At 40.2% G+C, this 13,450-nt stretch overlaps 1 protein-coding gene across 1 annotated transcript in view; it reads right to left on the bottom strand.

The window, feature by feature from the left end:
- elfn1a (extracellular leucine-rich repeat and fibronectin type III domain containing 1a) overlaps positions 1-1,923 on the bottom strand; it is a 79,976-nt gene extending 78,053 nt beyond the window's left edge. Inside the window, exon 1 of the mRNA XM_030735770.1 lies at positions 1,501-1,923. The gene's annotated coding sequence lies outside the window, so the exon portion shown is untranslated. The remainder of the gene's footprint in view (positions 1-1,500) is intronic.
- Positions 1,924-13,450: the final 11,527 nt, after the last annotated feature.

Below are 13,450 nucleotides of genomic sequence, written 5' to 3'. Positions count from 1 at the left end.
CAATACATTGCCTGCAGTTTTGGTGGCATTGGAGAGATTGCTTAAGCTTAAAATCTCACATACTTTCCAGGCTTTAAATGCCACTTGGACTGTAGCACCTTATTTAACCAGCAGAGGAATGATACAGCATTCCTACACCTACGTCCACAGTGGAAAGCCACAGAAATATATCTATAGGCTTCTAATTTCTTGGTTGTTGTGTTACTGCAGGCATAGTTTATATTAAATCTGGCACTGGTTCAACCTTTTTGAACCCCTATTCTGCAGACTACATACTTATTTGTGCAAAAGACTTCAGAGCTGGCTGAATTTATTTGAAAATTAGGTCTTTGCTGAATTAAAAAAAAGAGAGCGAGAGAGAGAGAGAAATCAATCCCTATGAAGCCTTGGGCAATGCAAATAAATAAACACGTCTAGAATGCAGTATATAGATTGCATTTCCCAGACAGATGGCAGAGACGTAGCAAAATCCTCAGCTAATCTGTGTGAGACTGCACAGGGCTACACTAAGTACAAGACTGTGTAATAACAACATAGTACTGTGTGTTCAGGTCATGCAATGCACTAATCATTTAAGAATGGCCTTTTAAGTTGCCTTAACCATGTCGTGACCTGTGGCTTGTGAAATGTATGTGCAAATGAGTGAAAGTAGTGAAACTAGATGTCATTTTGTCACTGTTGTGTAGGCTGAGTTGGCCTAGAGGTGCAGGAAGTAGACGAGATGCGGAGAATGCGGGGACCGTGTGTGTGTGTGTGTGTGTGGGCGCGCGCGCGCGCGCGTGCATGTGTGTGTGTGTGTGTGTGTGTGTAAGGAATACATAACGTTAGCGTTAATGTGTTAATTTCACAAAGCAACAGCTAGCCCTCTCAACAGCAATATGTTCCCAGTTAATGTCAAGTCATATCAGCATCTTTGTGTGAAATAAAATGGTTATGTAAAGTGATCGAGGAGCTGTCCGTGGTGTTGAAGCGACATCTCCAGCGGACAGTATTACTGGTGGTTTACAGTTGCAAAGTATCCACTTTACTTTGACTCAAGCTGCACCAGACTGAGTGCTCGCAGAGCAAATGCGCGTGTGCGTCGCGTGTTAAAAAAACACATACTTTTTAGATGAGTAAGAAAATAACTGACAAAAGAGGAGAAGAAGAAAAAAGAAGGAATACAATGCAGCTGTCATTATTTGCAACGTGAATCGCAGTCCAGACGAAAAAGTGCCCTCATGTCCCGTTCTCGGTGCCTGTCAGTGTGCAAAGATCTCACAAAAATGCAACGACTTTAGCGTGCTGGTTTACAAGTTAAGCTGTGCATTTTGAAAGCTCAGCATTCACTTAGCAATATGAGTTATGGTTTCTATATGATATATGCACAACAGCAGAACAAAACTCAAATACTAAAACCGCTGCTCTCTAAATCAGAAAATACAAGTGACAAGTGCAGTGTAAGCTCTGTAAAGTCTACGAAATTAAAGTGTAAAATCCGGCAACAGTGTAACAGCTTACCTGCTTAACGATCGCAGAGCAAGAGCCTCTTTCCGATACAAAGCTGGCAGCTTACTGTATCTCACCACGAACACAAGACATTTTCAAAGAGACAGGAGATGTTTCTAGTAGATAGTAGAAAATGAAAATAATAAAAGAAAAATCCAGGTTTCTGTTTCGGTTTGAAGACGCGCAAAACAGCAGCTGCCTGCGTCTAGGCTGAGTCTCAAAGATCCATTTAGCGGAGAGTGATTTAATTCAAGGCTCAGCTCCTCTCATTGCTCGCCTTTATGTATGCTGAAGAGACCCGGAGCCCTGCTGTTTTTTTGTGTGTTTTTCTCTCTCTCTCTCTCTCACTCTCTCTCTCTATTACACCGAGAGCTGACACCAGCGTTTAACCACAATCAAAGGAGCCGTGCAGGTAGGCAGGGTAGGTACTGTTATCAGTTGGGAAACTGCGGAGAATAACTGTGAGAGGAGCGCATGTTGATCCTCCAATCTAGCCGAGCCAAAGTTTAAATCTCATAATAAGATTGCTTGTCACCGCGAGGCTATAAATGATGGCTGGTTCAACGCGGATGCCGAGAGGGTTTTACGGCAACTCCTGCGGCTAAAGTGGAAACGCACGACAGCCCGTGTCTTGTAAAAACTGAATCGGTTCGACTTAATGAACACAGTCGGACGGAAAAGTGTCAGTTACGTCACCTGGGCTTTAGAGCTTGGGCAGTCCTATCGATGAGCAAACTTTTTCTCATTTTTCCTCCGATTATGGGCTGCACCAGCACGCTGGAGATGATCTGGTTAGGGGTATGTTTAATTTGGTACTGCTTGAAAGGAGATAATTCTCTCCCTCGCATAAAGGTCCACTGGTCCAGACAGCAGGTGTGGGGGCTTAATAATCAAAATAAGTTCTTAATATGACCATTTGATAATACTTGGTGAATTGAATTTTTAATAATGCATTCTGGGAATACGGATATGTGTAAGGATATTGGGTAGGTATAATGCACTCCTTAATGCACTCCCTGTGGTAACTACAAAACAATATTCACCTTTGTCAGTTGTTTTTTGTTTTTTGTCCCTATGTCCCCTGACATTCGTGGGATTGCAGGCGTGGCACATGTCAATACACAGGCATACTAATCAAAATGAAAACCATTGAGGAGCTCCCTTAGACAAGTGAAAAACGCCCTATTGGGACGGCAGAAGGTCTGATTTTCAGCAGTTATAATAAGAAGGCAAAAGAAGGAGGAGCTGGGAAATCTACTGAAGTAGCCCGTGCTTCACTGAAGAAGTCAAGCCTTGGCCCCTTTGATGGTAAATCAATGCATATCATTGATAGATGAACCTTCAGAACACAATCCAACCCGTATGGATATGTGTTCACCCAATGTATCGTATTTACAAGAAGTGAGAAATGTGCACAAAGTGCAAAAAGATGTGAAAGCATAACATTTTTGTGTTAAGAAAGCTGCGGCAACATGTGATCTGTGCATCAAGGGTTAAACCCAGATTGTCTGTCTCTGTGTAAATGCAGTCCCAGATTTAATTTATGGAGAGTGCAGCCTGATGTCCTCTGTAATGACGTAGTCTGGGGGATGACCCGAGCAAGTCGGGAAGTGGCAGCCAGGATGCAGATGCTCTTCTCTGAGAGGGAGCAAGTGGTTGTGTTAGGACTTGGCACAGACGCTGCAATTCCTTGTCTCATTGCAGCAGTCACATTGGAGCTGTGAAATGTGGAGACGGACAGCCTGGCCCAGGAAGTCAGAGCACTGCAGCTGCAGCTCTGAGAATGACAGGCACACTGTATCACGCTCCCTAATATCTTCACAACCCTGAGGAGAGTCTGATATGTGACCCCACACAGACACTGTAGCCTTTGAGCCTGTGCTGCCACTGCACACCACGCTAAATTGAAAAATAAAGGTTTAAAGATATCAGGAATGGCAGCTGGCAGAATAAAGAAGAGCAGGTTGAAGCCAAAGGTCTTATTCTCCTTTTGAGGAGGTAACGTGAATGCTGCCAAATGCTAATGTTTCTGCTTCAGTTCTGAAGCATAACATGCAAAGAAATTCTTAGGCTACATCAGAGAAGCCTCCGTCATTTTATATGAAGTCTTCATATTTTCTTTTTGTTTTGTTTATTTCAGTGACAACATGAGGACTCTGCAGTTTTCAGAGTGCAGCAGACAGTGTGGGCTTGATGGGATGTCATAATGAACCGTCCCCATTGAATCTGTCTTGAGGGCACAAATGCTTTCATGTCATCCGTGTATAAGCTTCGATTCCCAATGGACAAAGTTGTCTTTATTCATCACACATTAATGATTTACAATGGACTGTAGGTATATATCAGGTAGGCTGTTTCTCATTTAAAAGCCAAATGGCAACATGTCAACCCAGCACTGAATTTATTGGCATTAAAGGCTGCTAGAGTTTGAATTTATTCATTTTTTAAAGGGTTTAGTAGAATGCATGTAACATACTTTGTATATAATCAAAGCTGGCAATGGGTTTATTGACAATATTGAGCTCTTTTTGCTGTATTACTTATGGCTTAACTGCATTTTCAGTTTCACAGGATTTAAGCTTGAAGCTGCACATTATGTTCAGGTTGACTGGCTTTTCAAAACAAGGAAGCATAACAATGCTCTCTATAACAGTCTATATATCCTCTGAGCTACATTTTATTACACTCTTTTATTGCTGGCTCTTATTCTGTTTGTGTTCTACCAGTGTCCGGCTAAACAAACCGAACCTTGCAATACACATGCCACTTTATTAGGTATACCTGTTCAACTGTTCATTAACTCAAATATCTAATCAGCCAATCAAATGGCAGCCTCTCAGTGGGTTTAGGCATGTAAACATGGTCACGATGACGCTCAAGCTCACATCAGAATGGTGAAGACAGGTGATTTAAGTGACTTTGAATGTAGTATGCTTGCAGCATGATTGACATAAGTGCTTCAGAACCTGCTCATTACCTGGGATTTTCCCACACACCCATCTCAAGAGTTTACAGAGGATAGTCTGAAAAAGCAAAAATATCCAATGAGAGGCACTTCTCTGGGCAAAAAGGCCTTGTTGATGTCAGAGGTCAGAGGAGAATGGCCAGACTGCTCTGAGCTGATAGAAAGGCAACAGTAACCACTTGTTACAACCAAGGTATGCAGAAGAGCATCTCTGAACACACAGCAGAAGACCACGTCCGGTGCCACTCCTGGCAGATAAGAACAGGAATCTGGGTTTGCATGGGTTAATCAAAATTGGACAATAGAAGATTATTGCCTGCTCTCAGTTTCAGCTGTGACATTCAGATGGTCGGGTCAGAACTGAAAGCAGGGATTCACTCTGCAAACTTTACCAATAGTTCAGGCCGCTGGTGGTGGTGTGATGGTATGGGGAATATATGTTGTGGGCATTTCCACCATATTGTTGAATCTATGGAACAGGTTGTTCAGGCAGTTCTGAAGGCAAAAACAGGGTGTGACCCAGTACTAGTAAAGTTTACCCGATAAAGTGGCCAGTGGGTGTATATGCCAAACAATACATTATTGACTTTAGCATACATATTTTGATATTTAAAGGAAATATCTGAACTATTTTAAAATATAAATTTACATATAAATGTATAATATGTAAGTGCTACAACACACCGCTGTACTGGATTTTTCAAAAACACAACTAGACCTGAAATTTCAACATGTCAGGACATATGATATCATTCTTGCCACCTTTCTCAACACTAGTGTTATAAGCGAGCAAAGGAGGCTAACAGCACCTAGCCTTTGATGATTAGGTAAAGTTAAAAGCATGTAGTGTAATTTAGATTAAATGAAATCAATGGCACTTTCACCATCAGGCAGTTGGACTTGTTTTGCGTTGAACTGGGCAGGCAATGCTTTGTGTATCTAAAAAAAAAAAACTGCTGCAAATGAAAAGATTATATTCCCACTAAATGAAGTCCAGGCAGTGAGAGTGTAGAGATAAAAAAAGGTGAACTGTATTATTCAAATCCTTCATTTACTGGCTAAGCCAATTTGGTGCTGAGGCAAGTGACAGGGCTGGTAATAATTCAGAGGAAGAGACGGTGACTGCTGGTTGATATAATGGAATATCTCCTGTCAGTGAAGAGCGGGAGATCTATCTTACTGGCTAAGCCATGGGACTGACATCTACAGCTACTTCACCAATGATAAGGTTATATGGGAGGCATGGGAAAGTGCACTCAGAAATGTTTGCCGCCTTTTAAAAGCTCTACTTACATACACTTTTACTGTCCCCCAAGCAACATACAAACAGATGGACTGCTGAATCTTTGAAAGGCATCAATATGTGTGCTATTTTTGCAGTTTTCTCTGTTGTCACCTGTGTTTACAGCTAACAGTTACAGAGAGAAAAAGACAAGGGGGAGGGGGGATTAGATCATCAGTCATCAAATAACGAGTATCGTAAATAAGTTAGCTGGTCTCATGGTCAAATGTCAAAATGTTTATTTCTATTAATCATATAAATGGTGTGAGCTTAATCTAAATATTTAAATACTTACTGCACTGTATCAAAATGTTATCTATATGACAATGCCACAAGTTTAAAGGAAAAAAATCCCAGTCTGCATCAGCCCTTGAAAAAGACTTATTTCATTTCCAATGTTCAGCCTATGCACCAAGTTTCATGAAATTCTGTCTGGTAAATTTCATAGAGTCTTGCTGAGAGTGTCACGGTCAGTGGAGGATACTGACCGTGTGGAGTATAGATGGAGCAAGGACCCAAAAGCAGACGCGTGGAGGCCAGTGGAGGGAAACTAAAAAATGAGCCATTTATTTGGCTGATGGCAAAAGTACAGAAAACAGAACATAAGGTACAAAATAAGCAACCAAAAACTATTAACTTACTGAAAACTAAAACTTAAAAAATACACCAGGGCTAGGAAACACTGGGGGGAAGGTGAACAGATACTGACACACACAGATACTGGATATGCACACACACAGTAGGGAATTAATGGAGACAGCTGGGGAGAATGAACTAAATCACAGCAGATGAGACAAAGGAAGGAAAACTAAAAGCAAAACACAAGGAACATTAACTCTCAAAGTAAAACAGGAAATGTGATAACTACACAGGGAAAACACAGACACACGAATTAAACAATTAAACAAATGAAACAATTAAAACAGGAAACTTGACAGAAGAGGACAAAACACTGAGGTGTAGGAGTACCGTTTGCATTTTTTTTAAACATTTAGTTGGCAGGGACAAAGCGAGGTAGTTCATCTCAAACAACTGACTGTACTGTGTGATTTCAAAAAGTTATACATTGTGGATTTGAAAATGGGCTCGCTGAGCAAAGGGTTTATTTTCATTTCATCCAGCTTCACAGGTTTGAGTTCAGCTCATTAGAAACGTCTTTTGTTCTGATAAAATATCAATCACCCGTCGACAAGGAGACCAGTTTGAGATTTTATCTTTTTATCAGCAGCTCTGCAGGAATAGTGGAATATTGCTTGAGCCAAGTTATGTTGCTCAAGGATGTCGCTGTGCTTTGCTTGTGTCTGCACTCATCATCCAGCAGTCAAGATGTCAATCTTACCTCCTAATTTCCAGATGAGCTAGGAAAAAAAAAAATGAGTGAGGGTCATGCTTGATCTGTCATTTTTAGTGAGAATTATGGCTCCTCTTGGCACCCCTCCTTTTCTTTGTTTCCTGTGAAGATAGTTGACAACTTGGGTACTGGGAGAGACAGACAGCGCCCAGTGGAGAGCAGAGCGTGGGCAAACTCAGCCAACACTCAGAGAGGAGGGCTGAGGCCCCATGGAGGCTGCCTCAGCGTGACCGGTGGGATAAACACTACACCTACACTAAAAGCCTTACAAAAGAGACACAGCTATTCCAACAGCTGTGACATGCAGCCTGTACCCTGTGACTCTGAAATGAACAAGGTTTTATTTATGGTTTAGATGGAAGAAAGGCTGAAAATACCTGATGGGGTACTTTCAGCTCTCAGAGCTGAGCTACTCTAGTTTGGGTCTAGGATTGGCTGCCCTCCCTCCAACTAAAGGAATGGAGCTCCAGATCTGTAAATAGTGACCAGCATATATATTCTTACATGGAAAGCACAGTGGGGTTATTTTGACAGGGATGCAAAACATATATAATTAAAAATGGCAAAGTGCCTCTGTGCCTACTCTGGTTATTTTTTTTTTTTTTACCTACTACTCCTTCTCCATCCATTAGCTTAGAGGCAAAAAGTGAAGTAGGGCCATACCGATATTTCACACATCATACCTTAGGGAATTGTACTACATGCATGATTCAGGGGCTTGCTAAGCCTCGGCGGCTCAATTTCTCAGACGTCAGTAAGTACATTGACTTGAAATTTGAAGTTCTGTGACAGATTGATTTAACCTCAGTGTCATGATGACGTGACAAAGCAGGTTCGAGAGTAATTTTTGCCTTTCATGCCAACGGCTTCATGAAGACCTGGACAGTGAAAATGTTTTCATTAGAAGGTACGATATATAATATTTATAGCGGTTTTATATATAAGAACAGCAAGGATGTACGTGACTTTATAATACCTCTGTATTTGAATTATTCAAATTTTAAACTTTAAATTCAATACAATACCCTACTAGGCCCTTTTATTAACAAGCTTGGCTGCATGCCTGTGAAACCATGAGATCCTCTGACTCAGTGCCATCGTTTATACAGTCAGCAATCCTCTCACCTGTCTGCACACAGACTGGCAGCAGCTTCATGCCCCGGAGGGGTAAAAAATAACTAGTTAATTATTTATCTTGTGGAACTGATGCCTTCTTTAATCATATAAAATGTCTTTAGAAACATCTCAACTACATATTACAGACATGTAATATAATAGTAGGGATGTAGCTTAAGGGAAACCTCTCAGTTGTGAAGTATGTGCTGCCCATTCAGGTTCTTTTATAATATTGCTTAGCAGTAATTGCATGATTTAATATAATATAAACATAACTGTGCTAATACATACATATATACATAAACCTTTTTTTTTTTTTTAAAGTTTGTTTAATGATAATGTTTACATTAGTAACACCGGTCTCTGGCTGCATGACCGCAGACGCTCGTCTCTGGATGAGTGATCTGGAACCATCATTTCGTTGTGTGCTTGTGCGCACAACGAAATGATGTGCGCACAAGCACACAACGAGATATTTCACAAGTTGAAGCTACAACAGGAAAACACGTGATGTCAGGTCTTATCTTCATAAACAACTTGTTGAAAGTGTGTTTAATAATTTGCTTGACTTTTGACAAATACTACATGTTTGCTCACTTACCCACTGGGAAGACTGATAGTCATGATGATAAACAAAGCTACAGAGAGCAGCTAGTTAGATTATAACCTTTCATAAAAACTGAAAACAGGGGGACTTAGATAGCCAAGCTCCATCCAACAGGAACAAACTCCACCTGTGAGCACAGGTTCAGTAATCAATTATAGCTCGTTTGAGTGAGCTGTATGAAATCCAACATGCTATCCTGCCGTTGGCAATAGTTTCCCACAGGGGCATTAGCCTTCTCAGGTAATTATCAAAAATAAAGCAAATGATGGTATTTTTCAAAACAATTTTTCTTAACCCAAGTTCATTTTTAAATCTACCAAAATGGTTCTATGACTGCTGTCGTCTATCAGATTGTTTGCTTGTTTGTTAGGGGCATTACTCAAAAAATTGTTTACAAGTTTTCAAGAAAATTTCACCAGAAGCGAGGCTTAGCCCGGCTTAAAAGTGATCAATTTTTTTGTAGTTTATCCAAATCTGGATCTGGATCTGGGAATTTTTGGATGGATTATTTACTATTTGGATACTGGACATTTGGCACCATATCTTGACAAATACATACTGTCTAGCTGAAATCAGAAATTGGCATCCTCAATAAAAATGTCACAAACTCTCCATGATGATCCAGGGATTTTGTTCATGCCTGGCATGGAGGGAACTTTCTGCCTAGGTGGAGGTACATGTGGCTGAATGATACAAGAGGAAGTAACAGGCAATCGGTTATGGCAATAATATAATAATATATGCATACATCCTGATGAAACATTCATCCTACACAGTCTTGTTTTTGTCATTCACAACATCTGAGTCGTTTTAAAGGATGTAAACAGACTGATGGTGGGTCAGAGGCCAGGGAAGTGGACTCAGGCACACATGTACATTAAACCCACATCACTCTTGCAGTGATTTCCAACTGAGTGTTGGTACACTGTAGCCTGTGTTGGTGCATCTGTCTGCAGGCAGTTAGCAAGAAGGCGCCCACCAGTCTGCATCTGTCTGACTGCAGCTAGGGAGCCTGTGTTTTCCAGTGCCCTATCCATAAGAGAGCTGAGCCCAGCAGGCAGCCCACACAGATGCTGTGCATACTGACAAAAGGACATCCGCCTACACTGTGTTGTCTAAATGATTCCCCAGCTCACGTAACAATGAAAAAAAGCAGAGCAGATTGTGAAGTGTATGATCGGCAGAGGTTGGAAAGTGTTCAGAGGAAATACTTGTTTCAGTTCCTTTAAAACTTTTCATTACTAAGCTGCCATGCTTGAATAAAAACCCCAAGGTTAAAGGCTGTGAGCTGACCCATGATTTCTGACAGATGGTGCAGAGAAAGGGATTGTTTTGATAAACTCAGGCTAAAAGCACTTCATTCTTTTGAACACCATTGCTTCTGTTAAGGTGAGAAGAGGGCAAGTGAAGTGCACTCACACGCAGCAGGAACATGTTCAGCTATTATTGCAGGTGGTGTTATTGTAGCTATAAAGCAATAAAAGCATGACTCACACACAGAAGCATGCATGAGCATTGGCACAATTGCACTCTCACATTTCTGTTAAGTTGACAGTCATGCACTGCTTCAGTCTCAGGAGAGATTTCCAAGGTTTTGATGAGCCACAAAATCCCTCATAAGCTTATTAGCTTGACATATTAATTACCAATCATTAGAACGAGAATTATTCATGAACTCATATTAAACTGTACATTATTTGTACTGATTTTGCTCGTTTTATTATCACATGTCAATTTTAATACAGGGAGGCTGTTAAACTATGACACAATGCCAGCAGATGGCTTATTATTTATATTCAAATGTGGATAATTTCATCACAAGTAAATTGTCAGTATCCACAGGACAAACTGTAATAAAAAAAACTAGTTAGCCCCACAGCAGCAGGCTAAACTTCAGCCTTGTGCTCTGCAGATGTATAACTTTTAAACCTGACCCCACAAATTTTTTTTTTACAAATATTGAAAACAGGCTTTTGCTGCTTCCTTGTGGGTTGCCAAGTTTCTAAACTAGAGGGATTTTGGGAAAATGGATTTTCATTATTCTGTGTGTACCCTCTTTTTTTTTTTTTGAAAAAAAAAAAACCCTCTGCTTTAATTTGAAGAAATCAGATGGCTTCAGGCCTGTGGTGCTTCTTAATTAAAATGCAACACAGAACTCACAAAACTTCTTTTAGAAATCAACACTATATTATTCATTAAAATGATTATACTGAGCTTTTTCTGCACCAGAACTCCAGTTATGCTTTTTTTTTTTTTTCTCACTGTCCTGAGCAAATATGATATGACTGCTTACAATGAAATACAATTATGAACAAAGTGAAGCCATGCATGAGCCTTATGCAGTTCAGACTGTTTGGATAGTTCCAGTTACTGATTTGTGACATCAGTGTGAATGATTTTTTTCTTTTTTTCAGTTATAATGAATACAGTGTTTGTTTATTATAATCTATTCCAGTGTTCTGGAATTTAAACCTACTTTTTTTTCCTTGGGTCAATTTATAAAGTTGATTAGTCTATAAATTTAGTTTTCAATTATAATACTCTCAAAGTTTTCTTTCAAAAGTTTTCTTTCAAACAGAAGTTAGTGTCTGTTTGACCACACAATAGCTCCTGACCACCTGCTTAATTCTGGATTATTTTATCTGCCTAATAGCTCTACTATGGATACTATGTTGGTGTCTCTCAAGCCCTGCAAAGATGCACTGAATTGTGTTAAAACACTGCAGCAGTTGGACAAATACCCCTGTGTTGCCACTAAAAGTCTCAGCACTCCCAAGCCTCACACTGTAACCCCCCAATAAAATTTTAAAGGTTTTTCTTCACTTTTCACAAATCACATCATTTGTGTATGGCAGAATGGGAGTATCACCTGATTCTTGCTGACTGAAACAGCTGTGCATCTCCCATAATGCTGACGCCATGGTACATCTGAACTTTATTTTGATTAGAATTGTGACTAGCGGAGATAATCACACATCGGTTTCTAAAAGAGCCGCTCTGAGAGGAAAACACGTTGAATCAAGTGAGCACATCACCCAGGGGGGGTCTCCGAAATGAGAAAGGAGAAGTAAATCATGAAATCTCATCTGGGTGCAAAAAGCGGAATTTTAATTAATACTGTACATTTAAAAAAAATGCTCAAATTCTACACTATTCAGTGTGCCAGGAAGAGTTATGAATGCTTCCACATGCAGTGCTTACAAAGGTGTCAAATGCGCACAAATCAGCAAGTATAAGGGCAGCAGCTGGTGTTGCTATTATGATCTAATGAATAATCTGCTGTCAGCAAAAAAGATTGTTACATCACGGTCAAATGGTTACATATTTGTCACAGCCCACTGCTAAAAGTAAGACTTCGAATGAAAAATGTTTTTCTTTAATTTTATAATGCTTAATGGCAACTTAGGACAAATTAATTTAGGTTAAAGTGAGATAAAGTAGCTTAAATATATTGGAGATTTTTTGTGAAACTCAGGAAGGATTTTAATGCTGTATGAGTTTGGCCTCACACATGCAAACCCAAAAGCCCCAGAGACAAAGACAGCATGTCGTAAGGACCACTGAGAACAGCTTCTGCCTTGTTTCCAGCCTGCAGCTCTTATGTGTGAGAGATGCAGCATATGGAGTCATTCATCCAAAATGGCCCACTAGCTTTTTCAGCAAAGCCAACATAAAACTGTACTTCGCTCTGCATGTATGTAAGCACCTTTCTGAATTAATACTGATAACCGACAAAAGTCAGAACATATGAAATCATGCTCATATTTTTTCCTGAGTCAGATGAGAAGATTGCCACCTCTCTCAAATCTGAAGTTTACATATAAAGTGACAAACAGCAGCCAGTTAGCTTTGCTAATACAAAGATTGGAAACAGCCTTAATTTGGGGTAACTTTATCTACCAGCATGTATAATACAGTATATACATGATATACAGTCATGAAAATAAAGTTTTCCCAGGACTATGCAGTCCTGTGAGCAACTAAGTACACCCTTACTGCTTCAATAGGAATTTAGAGGGTAAGTAGAGCTAATCAAATGCACTTGATTAACTGATCATCAGTAAGTGTGACCACCCCTATAAAAGCTGAAGCATTCAGGTGTGTTTTATCACAATGTCACTTCACCCCAAGGTCAGACTGTGCAATACTCAGGGAAATTGCAAAACACCCAAAAGCTACAGCTCAGACTCTACAGGCCTCAGTTAGCAAAATGTTAAAGTTCATGACAGTACAATTAGAAAACGGCTGAACAAGTGTGGCTGGTTTGGAAGGACTGCCAGGGGAAAGCCTCTGAAAAGAACATGGCACCACACCTTAGCTTTGTAAAGTTGCATCTGAACAAACCACAAAACATCTGGAACAATGTCCTGCGGACAGACCAGGCCACAGTGGAGATGTTTGGTCATAATGCACAGTGCCACATTTGGCAAAACTCAGATGTGGTGCTGTGCTTGTGCTGATAACAGATTATGTGTATTATCAGCACAAACAGCTCATACCGACTGACATGCATGGTGGTGGAGGAGTGCAGAGTTGGGCAGTAACAAAGTACAAATACGTCATCACTGTACTTAAGTAGAATTTTCAGGTATTTGGACTTTATTTGAGTATTTATTTTTCTGACAACTTTTTACTTTTACT

The sequence above is a fragment of the Archocentrus centrarchus genome, chromosome 8 (assembly GCF_007364275.1).
Source record: "Archocentrus centrarchus isolate MPI-CPG fArcCen1 chromosome 8, fArcCen1, whole genome shotgun sequence".
In the NCBI taxonomy this organism is placed as follows: domain Eukaryota; kingdom Metazoa; phylum Chordata; class Actinopteri; order Cichliformes; family Cichlidae; genus Archocentrus; species Archocentrus centrarchus.
This window is presented reverse-complemented; position numbering and strand designations above follow the sequence as displayed.